Below are 19,649 nucleotides of genomic sequence, written 5' to 3' on the forward strand. Positions count from 1 at the left end.
CAGAGGAGGAGAACACAGCTGATGCCACTTGATAGGGACTACAGTTGACAATATGGTTTTCAATGTTGGGACTCTAGAAACAGCTGGAGAGGCTTTGGGGTGTGTACACATGTGGAGAACAGAAGCATCAAAATAGTGAAGTAAGGGCTTTGGGGTCATAGTAATTTGGTTATGCACATGTATATATATTCACACATGAATATGTATATCTATTTAAATATTTAGTAAATATATTTAAATAAATATAAATACTATTAAATATTAAAATACTTATATATTTATACCACCTTAGTGGGGTCTGATTGATGTGCAAAATCAGTACTTATTTAATGTGTACAATTAGATGAGTTTGGAGATAAGTATACACCTGTGAGGGCTTCCCTGGTGGCTCAGTGGTAAAGAAACTGCCTGCAAATGCAGGAGACAAGGGTTCGATCCCTGGGTCAGGAAGATCCCCTGGATAAGGAAATGGCAACCCACTCCAGTCTTCTTGCCTGGAAAATCCCATGGACAGAGGAGCCTAGCAAGCTGCAGTCCATGGGGTCGCAGAGTTGGACAAGACTTAGCGACTAAACAACAATAATAATGTAACTTGAAATCAGGAAGTATGGTGCTTCCAGCTTTGTTCTTCTTGCTCAAAATTGCTTTGGCTTCCTGGGATCTTTTATGGTTCCATATCAATTTTAGAACTGTTGTTCTATTTCTGCAAAAAATGCCGTTGAGATTGTGATTGAAGTTGCATTGAATCTGTAGATAACTTTAGAGAAAATATTTACAAACAAGACATCTATATAACTTTAAATAATTGTTTGGCCATCTCACCTGCATACTCAAACTTATTATTAAGTAGCAAACCCATGAACTGAGAGACTTTTCAAATGATCATGTCTCTGATTAGAAATGAAAGTGGCAGCATTGAAAGTATAGGATAGAGCATGACTTATCAAAAAGAGGTTTAGACTAGGTGTACAGAGACCTGGTTTCTAGTCTCTGACTAGTCACAACTGTTCCATGTGATCAGGCCTTAGTTTCCTATTCTCAGATCATTATAGGAGAGAAAGATTCATGACGTCCTATTTTCATTAGAATCATTTCTGTTGCAAGGACGAAAAAACCCAACTCAACTTAGCTTAAAGCAGAAGGGATTCTCTGATTTATATAGATGAGCCTTATGACAATAATACATAAATGTATGCAATGTGATTTTCAAAGGAGGCATTTGGGATTCATCCCTTTTTTCCCTTTAAAGCAGGACTATAATATTAGCCTCTCTGGGCTTATTCCGCCCCTCCCACCAAAATTACTGAGACCAATGATAGGAATATTGTAGTAAGATTACAATTCTGGGTAGAAAATGTTTGGTTCTATAACATCTGATGGGGACTAAGTATTATCCATTATATTGATAATAATGTGTTTAAGATGAAACACGTCCTTAAGAATTTATAAAAAGTGCTTCAGATAATTTACCATGTAGTCAACTTTAATCAAAATGTTGACAGGTATGCAAAGTCATGTTTTCAAAGGATAATAGAGGGGCTTGGACATATAAATATATATACATTTATAATAAGAAATGCATCTATTTATAATATATAATTATATATGATACTTGTTTGATTAAAAAGCATAGCATAGCAATTTTACATATTTTCAAGGGTTGATGCATTTCATTTATATTACATTATTTAGCAGTATTACCGCACACTGGCCAATGATCCCCTGATGAAGTCTGTATGGTAAGCCACGTTTCCCATAGTTAGCTCTGTTAAGTGTCTCAGAGTCTAAGTAAACTCCCCACAATGGCTTGGGAGCCAGTATGAGGCAAAGTTTATCATTCTGGGTTTCTTGTGAAGAATCAGTGAGAACATTCTGTTTACTTGTGCGAAGAAGTGCTTTTCATGGATCTGGGGTCCTGAAGGCAGTGGGGAGACCCAACTGCTTACTATTAAGAGATTGTGAATGTCCTTCTCGTCCTTATGCTTCCTTTCTAAGAATCTATTCCTTCCTCTTCTTCATCTCTCCCTGAACAACAGCTGCACACACATCCCTTACCCTGACACTTGGAAATCAGACAAGTAGCCTTTTCTTGCGGTCATAAATGCCACTCAGTGAACCCGCCACTAGGCCATATGCTCATGTGCAGCGCGCTCTGCCTCCTCCTCCTGGGCTTCAGCCTCACCTCCCTTACGCCAGAGTCCGAGTGCCCCTCGGGGAGTCTGTTGTTCCACAGTTGGGCTTTTGGCGGCTGGTAAACATAAAGCCATTATTTTCCAAGTAAGCAGGTTACGTAAACATGACATTTCCAAGTTGGAAAATATTCTCAGCTAGGGTCAAATTCAATCAAAATTAACTTCTCTAATCTTTATAAGAGAATATTTAATGATGGAAAATATCTTGATTTTTTTTTTTTTTTGCTCATATAGAATACAGTCCTTTTAAGAACACTTCCTCCCCCACATACAATCCTTCTCTTCCACGTGTTCTTAAGGAAAACCCATGCTCTCTTCCCAGGCTCTCTTGAGGGCGTATTACAATAATCCCAAAGTCGATATCATGAGAGAGAAGATGGAGAAACTTGAAGATAAAGATTCGGAAGCATTGCTAATGTAAAATAAATCATAGTAGAAAGTGAACCAGCTCTAAAATAATTTTGTCAAGTTCCTGAGAATATAGTAAGAAATTTATACTGAATCTCAGCAGATTTCACATTTGAAAAGTAGGCGGTGTCTTGCTGAGCTGTGCTGAGTTGCTCAGTCGTGTCCGACTCTCTGTGACCCCAGGGACTGCAGCCCGCCAGGCTCCTCTGTCCATGGGGATTCTCCAGGCAAGAGTACTGGAGTGGGCTAGGCTGCATCTTACCACTTCAAAAAAAAAAAAAAAAAATTATAACCTGGTGTTATTTCTTCAAGTGTTCCAAAAACCATACCCATAGTCCAAATGTTCCACCTCTCAAAATGCACATGGGTTAAATTTAGACAGGACACAGGTCAGATTTGCGGTTTATCATGTTTGCTATGCCACTGCAGGTAAAGGCTTCTCTCTTTAAAGCATGCTTGTCTTCCATAAAGTCAATTGAAAACCAAAGCTGAAAGGACCTAGCCTAAGCACTTCTTTCTGCTCTTAGATATCAATTCTGAATTTACTTTTCAGGGCCTAGCACAGTGCCTGGGGCTTAGTGGGACCTCAGTAACTATATGTCGCAAAGATGAATAAATGGATGAATAGCTCCCTCTTTGAATATGCTCTATTTCATCCTGCTCTGCCTCTGGAGGAAGGAAATTTCACTGGTGCTACTATGGATCAGACTACTTGACCTTGGGTTTTCCTTTTTAAAATTTCAAGGAGCGTCTCCTAGGTCTAATATGTGTAGACAAGTCCATGTTGCCAAAAGATACGAACAACTGAAAGCATGTGTTCTGGAGTCAGACAGGCCCACCTTAGGGTCCCAGATGTGTGATCTCAAGCTCTGAGACCCATTTGATCCTTGGAACATGGTTGGGACAATACCTCCCTCATAGGCTGGTTCGGAGGACCAAATGGAATGACATATTGAAAGAATTTAACATACTGCCTGGCTCACAGTAAATACATAGAACATTCATTATTACTGTTTTAATTTTTTATCTGTGAGAAAGAATCTTGCTTTCTAAAGTTTATTTTCACAAACCTCTCAATCTCCAAGATCTTCCTTTTTTCCTTTCTTCCTAGAGGGTCAATGATCTCTGCATATAGTATTCCAGGAATTGTCCTATCTTGTTTGAATTACATTTTCACCTTTGATATCTTTGGTATTTTATTGCTCCTTTTGTCCACAGCAATATATTGGGATCTTATATTCAGGAAGCAACATATAGTGATTTTCAGAACCCTTTCTTAATTTTAATTGATGGCTCAGAGTCCTTCACTTATAAATATTACTCAGATATTTATTGCCCAATGCAGTTCTTCCCATATGTCTAAGCTACAGCTCACCCAACAACAGAATGTTCTGTGAGCTCAATATTTAGTTAACCATTTCAGTTTTACATTTCAAAACTGTCTTCTATTTGGAAACGTTGAGTGGTATTTTCAATGCTGAAGATTGTAAGAAAATATTAACTCTGACCAGCACCAGTATTGGCTACAGGAAGAAACATTAGTAGCATGGCCCCAGCGAGCTCCTTTTTCTATTTGTGGTCTTTAAATTAGCTCCCTATCAAGATTGCTGGGAGAAATATTAATAACCTCAGACATGCAGATAACACCACCCTTATGGCAGAAAGTGAAGAAGAACTAAAGAGCCTCTTGATAGAAGTGAAAGAGGAGAGTGAGAAAGTTGTTTTAAAGCTCAACATTCAGAAAACTAAGATCATGGCATCTGGTCCCATCACTTCGTGGCAAATAGATGTGGAAACAGTGGCTGACTTTATTTTTCTGGGCTCCAAAATCACTGCAGATGGTGATTGCAGCAATGAAATTAAAAGACACTTACTCCTTGGAAGGAAAGTTATCACCAATGTAGGCAGCATATTAAAAAGCAGAGACATTACTTTGCCAACAAAGGTCCATCTAGTCAAGGCTATGGTTTTTCCAGTGGTCATGTATGGATGTGAGAGTTGAACTATAAAGAAAGCTGAGTGCCGAAGAATTGATGCTTTTGAACTGTGATGTTGGAGAAGACTCTTGAGAGTCCCTTGGACTGCAAGGAGATCCAACCAGTCCGTCCTAAAGGAGATCGGTCCTGGGTGTTCATTGGAAGGACTGATGGTGGAGGTGAAACTCCAATACTTTGGTCACCTGATTCGAAAAGCTGACTCATTGGAAAAGACCCTGATGCTGAGAAAGATTGAAGGTGGGAGGAGAAGGGGACGATAGAGGATGAGATGGTTGGATGGCATTGTTGACTCGATGGACATGAGTTTGGGTGGACTCCGGGAGTTGGTGATGGACAGGGAGGCCTGGCATGCTGTGGTTCATGGGGTGGCAAAGAATAGGACACGACTGAGCGATGGTACTGAACTGAATCACAGTGCTTAGGGTTCACTTTATTGGTTTTTTGAATAAATTTGTATGTGATAAAAAGCATTGACTTATCATACTTATGGCAGGATTTTAAAAGTTTGTCTGATTTTGTTTATACATTTTTGAGGGCTTCTCGAGTGGCGCTAGTGGTAAAGAAACCACCTGCCAATGCAGGAGACAGAAGAGATTTGGATTTGATCCCTGGGTAGGGAAGATCCCCTGGAGGAAGGCATGGGAACCCACTCCAGTATTCTTGCCTGGAAAATTCCATGGATGGAGGAGCCTGCCAGGCTACAGTCCATAGAGTCACAAAGAATCGGACATGACTGAAGTGACTTAGCAGACACGCTAAGTTCTGTATTTTTATTTAACTAACTCTAGTATTTTTTTCCTCTGTGATTTCTTCTGTGGCTGTTTAACTTAGAAGTTCTGAGTACTGAATTCAGGTAAAAATTCACCAAAGTTTCTTCTTGATATTAATGATTGCCTTAAAAATTTTTGTCACATCAAATTTATCATTTCATCTACCATTTCTTGGGCATATGTGTTAGGAACTTTTCTTAGCTCCATTTATTGAATAAATCTTCTCTACAGATTTGATTTGTAAAGGCAAGCTTACCATCTAGTCAATTTAAAAAGTACCTTCTAGTATCTGTTAACAAGTTGGTAATAGGGAAAGAATGAAACTTTTTAAAGACAGTGTTTTTTTGTGTGTGTATGTGGTGGGGGGGGGGGGAGGGGGATATGTTCCCAGTGTCTAGAGTAGTTGCTGGCATATAAGTGCTCAATTTCTCTGAATGAAAGGATTTGGGAATTTGAATTAATTCTGTGATAAAATAAAATATTCTTTTCCCACCACTCCTCCCAGAATTGCTGCTCTTTTCAGGCTTTCTATTTCTTAAGATAAATGATATTTTTCTACACAATCTACTGTGGAACTAGCAGTGAATATTAAGATTTAAATTTTTATTGCTATAGTGTTTTCTACAATCTAAAAATATTTTAAAAATTAAAATATTTCATCCCTGTATGTTCCTATATCTTCTTTTTCACATTAAATTTATTATTCTATTTAATCTTTTTTCCTTGATTGAATTTTTGTAGTTTTTTCTGTTTTTATTTGTTTATTTATTTATTTTTTGCTTCTTCTTAGTTTTCTTTCTATTTTTAAGTAATCAGAAATGGAAATGATATATAGTTCTTAAAATTTGCTCTTTTAAAATAGTAACATTTTTCTAATATTTTGTGTGATTTTTTAAATTAATTGCTTTATTTTTTAATTGAAGTATAATTGATTTACAGTGTTGTTTGTTTGTTGGACCTGCAACACAATACATGTTAAAACGATCTCCACAATAAGTCTAGTTATGATCTGTCACCATACAAAGCATTACATTATTATTGACTATATTCTCCATATTGTAATTTCATCCCTGTGTCTCATTTATTTTGTAACTGTTGTACCTCTTAATTTGCCTCAGCTCTTTCACTCTTCTTCTTTTAATAATATTGTAATTATTCTGTAACTTCCTATCCAGTTAGAGTCAACATTTATTCAGACTGTCCCATCAGTAGCAGAAGTATAGTACACATGTTGATTCAAATGTATTCATAATATTATTTCAATATTCCATGAAATCTATTTCTTGGAAACATAAGATGACAAAGACTGAGAAAGTGAAAGTCTCTCAGTCGTGTCCAACACTTTGTGACCCCATGGACTTCAGCCCACCAGGCTCTTCTGTCCATGGAATTCTCTAGGCAAGAACGCTGAAATGGGTTGCCATTCCCTTCCCCAGGGGACCTTCTAGACCCAGGGATCAAACCCAAGTCTCCTGCACTGCAGGCAGATTCATTACCATCTGAGCCACCAAGGAGGGGATACTAAATTCAGGATAAGGAGGGAGAAGTAGGCAGGGACCAGAAGATACATGCATGTCTTCTTAAGACACACAGAGCAGTCAGAGTTCTGTCCCAAGAGCAGTAGGTGGCAACTGGAGAATTTTTAAAATGGCACCATGTTTTCCGGTTGTCGGATGAAGAATCTATCAAAGGGGGCTAAGACAAAAGTTAGGGAGGCCAATCAGGAAGTTACAGAAGCAATCAGCGGTGGAAAGAATGATAGATACTTGGACTGAGGATTTAACAGTGGAAATAAACAAATTGGATGACATGTTGAAAGTAGAGTAGATGGAACTTCTGTTAGATTAAATATGGATTGTAAAGGAAAGGAAATAATAAGTAATTTCTAGTTTTTTGGCTTGAGTATTGGATGAACAATGAGGCCACTTAGGGAAATGGTGAGAGCTGGGAAGATAATGTTTTGGGGAGAAAGAAAGTGAGATTTTAGCCACATTCATTTGAACTGTGTATCACACATATAAGGGATTTTACTACCCACTCCTCCAGTTTTTAAGTTTAAAAGATCTTACAACTGTAAATTCAGGCTTTTGTATCCAGTTTCTAGTTATGTAACCTAGTGCAATTTACTGAACTTCTCAGTGCCTCAGTTTTCTCATCTCGAAAATAAGGATAATGTAACCCTCTTGTAAGTTTTGGAGAAGGAAATGGCAATGCACTCCAGTATTCTGGACTGGAAAATTCCATGGACAGAGGAGCCTGGTGGGCTACAATCCATGGGGTCGCAAAGGGTCGGACACGACTGTGTGACTAACTTTTGCTTCATTTGTAAGTTTTATTGAGATTGAATGAGTTTTCACAGTAAGAGTGTCTAGCACATACTAACAATCAGCAGAAGCTATTATTATTACAGTTAGCATATATGTTTGATCTTTGAAATTTGCTTGGGAAATTAATTTCATTTTTCCACTTATTTGTACTATTGCTTAGACAACTGTGTTTGATAGGTTTCAGGGTGTTCTATCATACTCTTTGAAACCATTTTTTCTTGAAGAATGATTTATGTGTAGTATTCTAATAGTTTCAGGTGTACAACATAATGATTTAACATTTGTCTGCCTTGTGAAATGATCACGAGAATGTCTAGATTATATGGGGACCATCTGTCACCATGCAAAGTTTTTTAAGTTACAAAATTTTTTTTCTTGTGATGAGAGCAGCTTTTTTAACTTGCAATATGACTTTATTGACTATGGTAACTTAACGTACGTTAGAGCTCCATGACATTTTTTTACAAATGAAAGTTTGTACTTCTTGATCCCCTTCATCCATTTCATCTACCCTTCAACCATCCTCCTTGCTGGTAATCACCAATCTGTTCTCTATGTCTATGAGTTTTGTTTTGTAGTTGTTTTTGTATTTCCATGTGTAAGTGAGATCATATTGTATTTGTCTTTCTTTGTCTGACTTATTTCACTTTAACATAATACTCTCAGTTCACACAACTCAACTCACAATATATACATACACTAATATTTCACTGTATATATATTTGCACATGTGCGTGCTCAGTCACCTCAGTTCAGTTCAGTCGCTCAGTTGTGTCCGACTCTTCGTGACCCCATGGACTGTAGCACACCAGGCTTCCCTGTCCTTCACCATCTCCCAGAGTTTGCTCAAACTCATGTCCATTGAGTCAGTGATGCCATCCAAGCATCTTATCCTCTGTCATCCCCTTCTCCTCCTGCCTTCAGTCATTCCTAGCATCAGGATCTTTTCCAATGAACTGGCTCTTTGCATCAGGTGGCCAAAGGATTGGAGCTTCAGCCTCAGCATCAGTCCCTCCAATGAATATTCAGGATTGATTTCCTTTAGGATTGACTGGTTGGATCTCCTTGCGGTCCAAGGGACTCTCAAGAGTCTTCTCCAACACCACAGTTTGAAGGCATCAGTTCTTCAGTGCTCAGTCTTCTTTATGGTCCAACTCTGACATCCATATATGACTACTGGAAAAACCATAGCTTTGACTGTATGGACCTTTTTCAGCAAATAAGTCTCTGCTTTTTAATATACTGTCTAGGTTTGTCATAGGTTTTCTTCCAGGGAACAAATGTCTCTTAATTTCATGGCTGCAGTTACCATCTGCAGTGATTTCGGAGACCAAGAAAATAAAGTCTGTCACTATTTCCACTGTTTCCCGATCTATTTGCCATGAGGTGACGGGATCAGATGCCATGATCTTATTTTTTTGAATCTTGACTTTTAAGCCAGCTTTTTCATTCTTCTCTTTTACCTTCATCAAGAGGTTCTTTAGTTCCTCTTTACTTTCTACCATAAGGGTGGTGTCATCTGCATATCTGAGGTTATTGACATTTCTCACAGCAATCTTGATTCCAACTTGTGCTTCACCCAGCCCAGCATTTCACATGATGTACTCTGCATATAAGTTAAATAAGCAGGGTGACAGTATATAGCCTTGAAATACTCCTTTCCCAATTTGGAACCAGTCCATTGTTCCATGTCCAGTTCTAACTGTTACTTGTTGACCTGCATACAGGTTTCTTAGGGAGCAGGAAAGAAGGTCTGATATTCCTATCTCTTTAAGAATTTTCCACAGTTTGTTGTGATCCACACAGTCAGAGGCATTGTCAATGAAGCAGAAATAGATGTTTTTCTGGAATTCTCTTGCTTTTTCTATGATCCAGCAGATGTTGGCTATTTGATCTCTGGTTCCTCTGCCTTTTCTAAATCTAGTTTGAACATCTGGAAGTTCTCAGTTCACATACTGTTGAAGCCTAGCTTGGAGAATTTTGATCATTACTTTGCTAACATGTGAAATGAGTATAATTGTGCTTTAGCTTGAGCATTCTTTGGCATTGCCTTTCTTTGGGATTGGAATGGACCTGACATATGAAGAAATATTCTGTTGCCATCTCACACTGGAAGCATCTTAGCTGGGATATCAAGCTTTTAGTTCACAGACTCTTTCCTGAAAAACTGTGTGTGGCTATGGTTCTATTATCTTCTGACGGATTTCAGCCTTCTTATACTGATTATAGGTGTGCATATATCCCTCCAAATTAGTGTTTTTATTTTCTTTGTATAAATACCCAGAAGCAGAATTGTTGGATCACATGGTAGTCATAGTTTTAGTTTTTGAGGACCCTCCATACTGTTTTCCAAAGTGACTGTACAAGATTACATTCCCACCAACAGTACACAAGGGTTCTCTTTTCTCCACATCCTCACCAGCACTTGCTTTTTCTTCTTCTTTTGATAATAGCCATTCTGACAGGTTGAGGTGATATATCATTGTGGTTTTACTTAGTATTCTTTTAGAGACAACTTTTAAACAGTTAGGGTTTTACTTCTGAAATAAATCTTGGCCACTATGACTTCTAATGTTTTCTAGAAGGACATATGACTTTTGTTTGTTTTTTGACCTGACATACGAAGAAATATTCTGTTGCCTTCTCTCACTGGAAGCATCTTAGCTGAGATATCAAACTTTTAGTTCACAGACTCTTTCCTGAAAAACTGTGTGTGGCTATGGTTCTATTCTCTTCAACTTCCTTGTTTTGAAAAAAAAAAAAAAAAACCAACTGGATTTCAGCTTTCTTGTAGCTAACCAATGTTTTCTATCTAGATATTAAAGGATGTTTTCTGTTTGACCTTTTATTTCAACTCTTTATTAGCACATGTCTCTGTGTAAATCTTCTTTCATTAATTTTCTCTCAGCAGCATGAGGCGTTGAAGGGCAGCTAAGCTAGTGAAAACCTTCAGATTCCTACACCCTGATACAGTTTCCTTATACAATAAATTGATGGCATTCAGGAAACCATACCTTCTGCCATTGACTTTTCCCTATCTCTGTTTAATCCAGGAAGCAATGTACAATCACCAGCACATCTTTATTGCTCCTTTATTTTCTGGAATATACAGCCTCAAAATGAATATGAAAAATGTACTCGTGTGCTGGTCTCAGAAGACACCATTTGTCCAGGATAAAGGAAATGGCTTCTTTTCTAATTAGTAAAGGGCTCTGAGTCACTGACCTGCATGTCCATAGAAGGGTCTTCTCCCTGTCTTGGCTTGAGATCCCCATGAACAGTGTAAAAAGGCAAAAGATGTGACACTGAAAGATGAACTCCTCATGTTGGTAGGTGCCCAATATACTACTGGAGAAGAGCAGAGAAATAGCTCCAGAAAGAATGAAGAGGCTGAGCCAAAGCAAAAACAACACCCAGTTGTGGATGTGACTGGTGATGGAAGTAATCCAATGCTGTAAAGAACAATATTGCATAGGAACTAGGAATGTTAGGTGCATGAATTAAGATAAATTGGAAGTGGTCAAATAGGAGATGACAAGGGTGAACATAGACATTTTAGGAATCAGTGAACTAAAATGGACCGGAATGGGCAAATTTAATCAGATGACCATTATATTTACTACTGTGGGCAAGAATCCCTTAGAAGAAATGGAGTAGTCCCTCATAGTCAACTAGAGTCCGAAATGCAGTACTTGGATGCAGTCTCAGAAACGAAGGAATGATCTCTGTTTGTTTTGAAGGCAAACCATTCAGTATCACAGTAATTCAAGTCTATGCCCCAACCACTAATGTCGAAGAAGCTGAACGGTTCTATGAAGACTTACAAGACCTTCTAGAACTAACACCCAAAAAAGGTGTCCTTTTTATCAGAGGGGACTGGAATACAAAAGTAGGAAGTCAAGAGATACCTGGAGTAATAGGTATGGTCAAACTCCAACAAGTTTGGCCGTGGAGTACAAAATGAAGCAAGGCAAAGGTTAACAGAGTTTTGCCAAGAGAATGCTCTGATCATAGCAAACACCCTCTTCCAACAACACAAGAGACAACTCTATATGTGGACATCACCAGATTGTCAATACCGAAATCAGATTGACTATATTCTTGGCAATCGAAGATGGAGAGGCTCTATATAGTCAGCAAAAACAAGACTGGGAGCTGACTGTGGCTCAGATCATGAATTCCTTATTGCAAAATTCTGACTTAAATTGAAGAAAGCAGAGAATACCACTAAATCATTCAGGTATGACCTAAATAAAATCTCTTATGATTATACAATGGAAGTCACAAATAGATTCAAGGGGTTAGATCTGATAGACACAGTACCTGAAGAACTATGGATGGAGGTTTGTAACATTGTACAGGAGGCAGGCATCAAAATCATCCCCAAGGAAAAGAAATGCAAAAAGGCAAAATGGTTGTCTGAGGAGGCCTTATAAATAGCTGAGGAAAGAAGAGAAGCAAAAGGCAAAGGAGAAAAGGAAAGATATATCCATCTGAATGCAGAGTTCCAAAGAATAGCAAGGAGAGAGAGAGGACCTTCCTAAGTGATCAATGCAAAGAAATAGAGGAAAACATTAGACTGGGAAAGACTAAAGATCTCTTCAAGAAAATGAGAGATACTAAGGGAACACTTCATGCAAAGATGGGCTCAATAAAGGACAGAAATGGTATGGACCTAACAGAAGCAGAAGATATTAAGAAGAGGTGGCAAGAATACCCAGAACTATACAAAAAATATCTTAATTATCCAGATAACCACAATGGTGTGATCACTCACCTGGAGACAGATATCCTGGAGTGTGAAGTCAAGTGGGCCTTAGGAAACATCACGATGAAAAAAACTAGTGGAGGTAATGGAATTCCAGCTGAGCTATTTCAAATCCTAAAAGATGATGCTGTTACAAAGCGCTGTACTCAATATGCCAGCAAATTTGGAAAACTCAACAGTGGCCACAGAACTGGAAAAGGTCAGTTTTCATTCTAACCCTAAAGAATGTTCAAAGTGAAAGTGAAAGTCTCTCAGTTGTGTCCCACTCTTTGGGACCCCATGGACGGTATAGTTCATGGAATTATCTAGGCCAGAATACTGGAGTGGGTAGCCTTTCCCTTCTCCAGGGGTTCTTCCCAACCCAGGCATCGAACCCAGGTCTCCCACATTGTAGGCAGCCTCTTTATCAGCTGAGCCACAAGGGAAGCCCAAACTACTGCATAATTGCACTCATCTCACACACTAGTAAAGTAATGCTAAAAATTCTCATGAACCATGAACATGAACATGAACCATGTTCCAGATGTTCTCATGAACATGAACCATGAACTTCCAGATGTTCAAGCTGGATTTAGAAAAGGTAGAGGAACCAGAGGTCAAGTTGCCAACATCCCTTGGATCATCGAAAAAGTAAGAGAATTCCAGAAAACCATCTATTTCTGCTTTATTGACTATGCCAAAGCCTTTGACTGAGTGGATCACAACAAACTGAAAAATTCTTTTTTTTTTTTCATTTATTTTTATTAGTTGGAGGCTAATTACTTTACAGTATTGTAGTGGTTTTTGCCATACATTGACATGAATCAGCTATGGATTTACATGTACTCCCCATCCCAATCCCCCCTCCCACCTCCCTCTCCACCCGATCCCTCTGGGTCTTCCCAGTGCACCAGGCCCAAGCACTTGTCTCATGCATCAACCTAGGCTGGTGATCTGAACAAACTGAAAAATTCTTAAAGAGATGGGAATACCAGACCACCTTTCTGTCCTCCTGAGAAACCTGTAGGCCAGTCAAGAAGCAACAGTTAGAACTGGACATGGGACAACAGACTGGCTCCAAAGCAGGAAAGGAGTACGTCAAGGCTGTATATCGTTACCCTGGTTATTTAACTTATATGCAGAGTACATCACACAAAATTCTGGGCTGGATGAAGCACAGGCTGGAATCAAGACTGCCGGGAGAAATATCAATAACCTCAGATATGCAGATGACACCACCCTTATGGTAGAAAGTAAAGAGGAACTAAAGAGGCTCTTGATGAAAGTGAAAGAGAAGAGTGAAAAAGCTGTCTTAAAACTCAGCATCTGAAAAACTAAGGTCACGGCATCTTGTCTCATCACTTCATGGCAAATAGATGGGGATACAATGGAAGCGGTGACAGCCTTTATTTCTTTGGGCTCCAAAATCACTGCAGATGGTGACCGCAGCCATGAAATTAAAAGACACTTGCTCCTTGGAAGAAAAGCTATGACCAACCTAGACATCATATTAAAAAGCAGAGATGTTACTTTGCCGACAAATGTCCATATAGTCAAAGCTGTGGCTTTTCCAGTAGTCATGCATGTATGGATATAAGAGCTGGGCCATAAAGAAAGCTGAGTACCAAAGAATTGATGCTTTTGAACTGTGGTCTTGGAGAAGACTCTTGAGAGTCCCTTGGACTGCAAGGAGATCCAACCAGTCCATCCTAAAGGAGATTAGTCCTGGGTGTTCATTGGAAAGACTGATGCTGAAACTCCACTACTTTGGCCACCTGATGCAACAAGCTGACTCAGAAAAGACTCTGATGCTGGGAAAGATTTAGGGCACAAGGAAAAGGGGACCATAGAGGATGAGATGGTTGGATGACATCGCTGACTGGATGGACATGTTTTATCTAGCTCTGGGAGCTGGTGATGGACAGGGAAGTCTGGCGTGCTGCAGTCCATGGGGTTGCAAAGAGTCAGACACAACTGAGACTGAACTGAACTGAACTGATGGGAATTGAGTGGGAGCTTGGGAGAAGCCATTAGGAGTGGTTTACTTGACACACTACTTTAAACTACAAAGTCTCTTTGATTTGAATTTATAGGTCAGTGTTTCCATATTGTCCAGTCTCAGAAAAACACTTCTCTGAATTTGCATGCCATTTTAGGTCTCTATATTTTTTTAGACTAAACATGTTTCCTGTATTTTTTTAGGCCTCAAACTGCAATTTACATTATCTGAATTGTTTGCCTACTTAGATCACATTCTCTAGACAGTGTTCAAGTCTTTACTAGGCTGCAGATAAATAGGCTTATACACAAAAGTCTTCTATTTATAAAATCTCTCTTTGGGATAATAGTATGCTTTTTGCCATTCATATATCTCTTCTAGCTTTGACTGCCTAACTTTGAATATTTTAAATTACAAATTAGGAGAATATTCCCCTAAAGGAATACCTAATATACAACCAATGTACTGGACACAGTGTATATATGTGTGTGTATATATATATATTACAGAAAGTGCTTCCCAGGTGGTGCTAGTGGCAAGTAACCCAGCTGCCAATGCAGGAGACATAAGAGATGCTGGTTCAACCCCTGGGTCGGGAAGATCCACTGGAGAAGGAAATGGCAACCCACTCTGGTACTCTTGCCTGGAGAATCCCGTGGACTGAGGAGCCTGATGGGCTCCAGTTGAGGCTGCAAAGAGCTGGACATGACTGAAGCTACGTAGCACAGCACATTACATAGTAATGTTTATTTTTATTTGTCTTGTTAAAAAGAAATTTGCTCTCATAAGTCTATAAATTTAATGCCAGGGCTGTGAATCCTTCTGATTGTTCATTTCATCTCCGTGTCCATTTCTCTGGCTGTATTAAAAAGAGAGAAGGGAAATGTTTTCTTTCAACCCGTAGAATTCAAAATAGGCAAATGTGCACTCAAGTTTTTAATCCTTTACAAAAGACCAAGGTTTTCCATTAGCAAAAGGCTGATAGAATAAGGGAAACCCCAGAGCGGAAGGTCTAAAGTAAAGAAGGAGCACCCTAGAGAGGTATTTCTGTTACTCTGAACATAGACTCTAGGGTAGCGCAGACTCAGCTGTCTTTTCCGTTACCACCACACTTCAGGTCTCCATCTAATTAAAAACATGTGCAGCCGTACTGTTTGATGGACAGGACACTTCCACTCAAACTGGGTCCAACCAGAGAAGCCTCGTTACCTAATACTGATAGGGCGCTGCTGTCAGAACAAGGGGGACTGGAGCTAGCTAGATGACCTCCACATTGCCTCTTCTGGGCTCACATCAGACTTCACATAGCATTTATCACTTTATGTTGTGAACAATTGAGTGTACATGTGTGTGTTTCCAGCATCTTCAATTCCCACTTATGAATTTCCCTGCCACTTAGTATGTATGGAACACATATTTATTAAATGAATGAATATTGTGATGAAAAAAATATGCATTGTTTGCTCCTCAAAAAGGGACTTTATTTAGAAAGCATACATATAAGGTCAAGAAATTATTTTTCTTTTCCTTTCAAAATTCTGTCCCCAAAGTGCCTTTATTTATCTTTTTGATGCCTTTTAAAGCATATATATATATACATAAAATTTATTTTTAAAGTATAATGTATGTAATTTAAAAAATATCAGTGTTTGGCATTGTTATGTCAGTTTTGGCTTCCTATCATTCATTTATTCTTTATTGCAATTAACATGTATCAATTATCTATAAGTTCTAGATGTGACCTTGACCCTGGAAGTTCTGCAGCAACTGAGGTATCAATATGGAGCTTAAAAGGGCTTTACATTTTCAAATGGAAGACAAACACATACCAAATCAGTATAATGATCTATACAATAAAATATGAAATACAACTGAACTGTAGATGTAGATACTGGGTACTGTGTAACACAAGGAAATATGGTAAATCATATTAGAATGAGGGCAGAAGGCATTTTTGAAATGTTATAAGAGAACCCAGACCCCAGAAGGAGTTTTTTACATCACAGTGCTTTTATGAATGGGTGTGAGTGTTAAATTTTAGCGATTCCATACTTAGGAAAAATAGCCTGAACGCTTCTCATACTGATTACTGAATGAGAAGGTATACTCAGCTTATAATACTCCTGATGCAAATGCTGAGATTCACGCCTGCCCCCTCAGCATGTTTTTAGTGCTTCAGGGGAACACTCTAAATAGTTGAGATTCTCAAAAAGCTGAGCTAACAAGTTGATCCATATTTTTCTATAAATATTACAAAACACAAAAGACTGTGTCTATTTTAAAGACCCAGGAAAGCATGTGGTCATTTTGTGCAGCTCCAGGGATACAAATGGGAACTTCCCTAATGGCTTAGCGGGTAAAGAACCTGCTGGCAATGCAGAGACACAGGAGACGCGGGTTCCATCCCTAGGTCGGGAAGATCTTCTGGAGGCAACCCGCTCCAGTATTCTTGCCTGAAAAATCCCATAAACAGAGGAGCCAGACAGGCTACAGTCCAAAGGGTTGCAAAGAGTCAAGACGTGACTGAGTGACTACGCATGCACGCCTGCAGGAGGGTTTAGATAGCTCTGAGCTGCATAGAATATATTTCCCTTTCCTCACCAAAAAAGACAATCTAGCATATTGAAAAGCCCTGAAAAGTAGAAAAATTTTCTTTTGGATACTTTTTTATTAGGTTAAAAAAAAACAACAGCCATCCTTTCAACTTTGTTGAAAATTTCCCCTGAAAATATACCCTTGAACACCGACTACGTTTTGGTCACACTGGAAAATAACATGGTTTCACCCCCTCTGCCCCATGGGTTGCCAGTGCAGAAGCAGGAATTAGTTTGCGGCCCACCACCGCAGGGAGAACATGGCTCCTCCAGCACGGCGCGGTGCAGACCTCAGCCATTGCAGCTCACCCTTGCTGAAGTATAGCTCAGGAGCTAGGCGGAGTTGCTGCTAAATGGGAAACACTATTTTCCACAGAGAGCTTGTGGGACACCCAAGTAGGCCACCAGGGTGTTGGGGAGAACCAGAAAAACAAAGGTATGAGGCCTCTTCTCCCACTCCACCCTCCAATTGCAGGGTAATCAAACCAGCTCCCTGAACAGGCCAGTGGCTGAAGGCTTTGGGGTTTGGATTAGAGAAGGAACAGGAGGGCGGGAAGTAACATTACAGAAAACGGAGCCAATTAAATACCCAAAGCAAGTTCAAGACGTTTCAAAAATCTCCCGGTGGGGGGGAGAAAATCCTGTTTTGCTTTCCATGAAAAATTCATGAGACAAAACCTAGGAATTTCTCACAGTACACGCAGGGGGATGGGTGTTTCCACTTCAGAGCCAGCTTAATGAGAGACAAGTGATGTGGAATACTGTTGCTGTGAAGAGGAATAGAGGATATGTATGCCTAGATGCTCAGGAATGCTTTGCCATCAAGACCTTCTTGTAACAATATAGCAAGCTCCCCTGAGGCGAGGACAATTCTCAGAAACTCAACCTGGAAATGGAAGAGAGGCTATCAAGGGACAGATTAAAATTTTGCCTTATCTGTAAGCAGAGCATCTGGCTGGTGATCTCACTGCTCAGAAAAAAAAAAAAATCACTTTGTTTTAATAAACATATTTGGCTGGAGAATTTGCTTGAAGGAGTTCCCTGAGCATTCCCCGGGTATCCATGGACTTGTTGAGATAGACCCCCTTCTTTAGGTCGCAGGAGCCTGCATGCTCTTGTGGTGGCCAGTCTGTCCGCCAGGATCCCTGTGGGAGACTAAGTCTATAATTCCAAAACAGCAGAAAGAACCCCCAGTACAGCGTATTGTAGTTGTTGGTTGCGTGGGGGCTGATGGGAAGTGTGCAGATGGGAAATCAGAAATTGCATAAAGAGGATGTTTCCAAAACCTCCAGACTGGCTCCAAGCCCCTTCGTTCCTTGCCCAGGCTCCCTTCTAAGTGTAAGTGAGCACAGGCAGCTTCCCAGAGCTTTTCAGATAATCAAGACACCATTGGTAGGAACAAGAAGTTATGAAAACAGCTTCTGCTTTTCACGTTACGGTCTGTCTGATTCTTCTCATTCTTAAGTTAAGGGTCATTCTGCACTTTTTTTCCCCTCCCTTTTGTGCTTCTCTGCCCGACCACTTTTCACCCATTCAACTTCCTGTTCCTCTCTTGCATCCAGTTCTTTGTATGACTTGGCACCTTGGGCCTTCACATGTCCGGAGTACTTCCTGAGCAAATATTTTACTGAACTTCCTAAAAATACACAGGTAGAATGAAAATAGGACCATGTAAATAAAGACAGTGGAGTGTTTATGTTTACTAGAAAACGTGCAGAAATATGCTGGTGTAGGATTCTCTGATTCTGTCTCCACTGTGGCTCTTTCCTGTGTTAAAAATGCCAATGGACAGAAATAAACTCACACCACTTCTGCTTGACTTTCTGAACACCAACTTCCATAGTAATATATTCTGTGAAGTTCAGAACAGTCTGTTCCTCCATAAAGTGATGGTTGCATTCCTCAAAAATTCCGTTATCAAAAAAGAAAAAGACACATGAAAGAATTGCTTCAGTGGAAAAGATATGGTTCAGTTTACATAGTTCATTTTTTTAGTGGTAATGTATTGAATAAATAAATGGGTGCATGCTTTAAAAATACCTATATGATGCTTAGATATGCAATCTAAAATTTATTTGGCAAGTCAGCATTTGATTACATCTAATTTTTCCTGTTGCCACCAATACTGTCCTTAACCCAGTGTCTTCATGCATTTAATCATTATTACTTTTGTCATTCATCAGTAGGATAAATCAAGTGAAAAGCCACGAACCAAAGTATCTGTGTCCTTAGGGCAATGGCTTTCTTCTTACCCAGGTGCTAATTCATGTTCACAATTGTACTGTTACTTAAAGCAGTCTGCTGTCGCTAAGTCGCTTCAGTCGTGTCCGACTCTGTGCGACCCCATAGACGGCAGCCCACCAGGTTCCCCTGTCCCTGGGATTCTCAGATAAGAATACGGAGTGGGTTGCCATTTCCTTCTCCAAAAGCAGTCTAGTACAAGCAAATCATTAGTCATTTGAGTCAATTTCATTATATCTCCTTGATTTTATGGAAAGGTGGACTCCATTTGTGGATGCAAAATGCAAGTCATGAGTTACATATAAGTTGATTTTGGATTAAAACATGCAGGCTTTTTGAAGTTGAAATATTATCTAACTGCTGATACTCACTGA

Source organism: Cervus canadensis, chromosome 1 (genome assembly GCF_019320065.1).
Source record: "Cervus canadensis isolate Bull #8, Minnesota chromosome 1, ASM1932006v1, whole genome shotgun sequence".
Taxonomy (NCBI): Eukaryota; Metazoa; Chordata; class Mammalia; order Artiodactyla; family Cervidae; genus Cervus; species Cervus canadensis.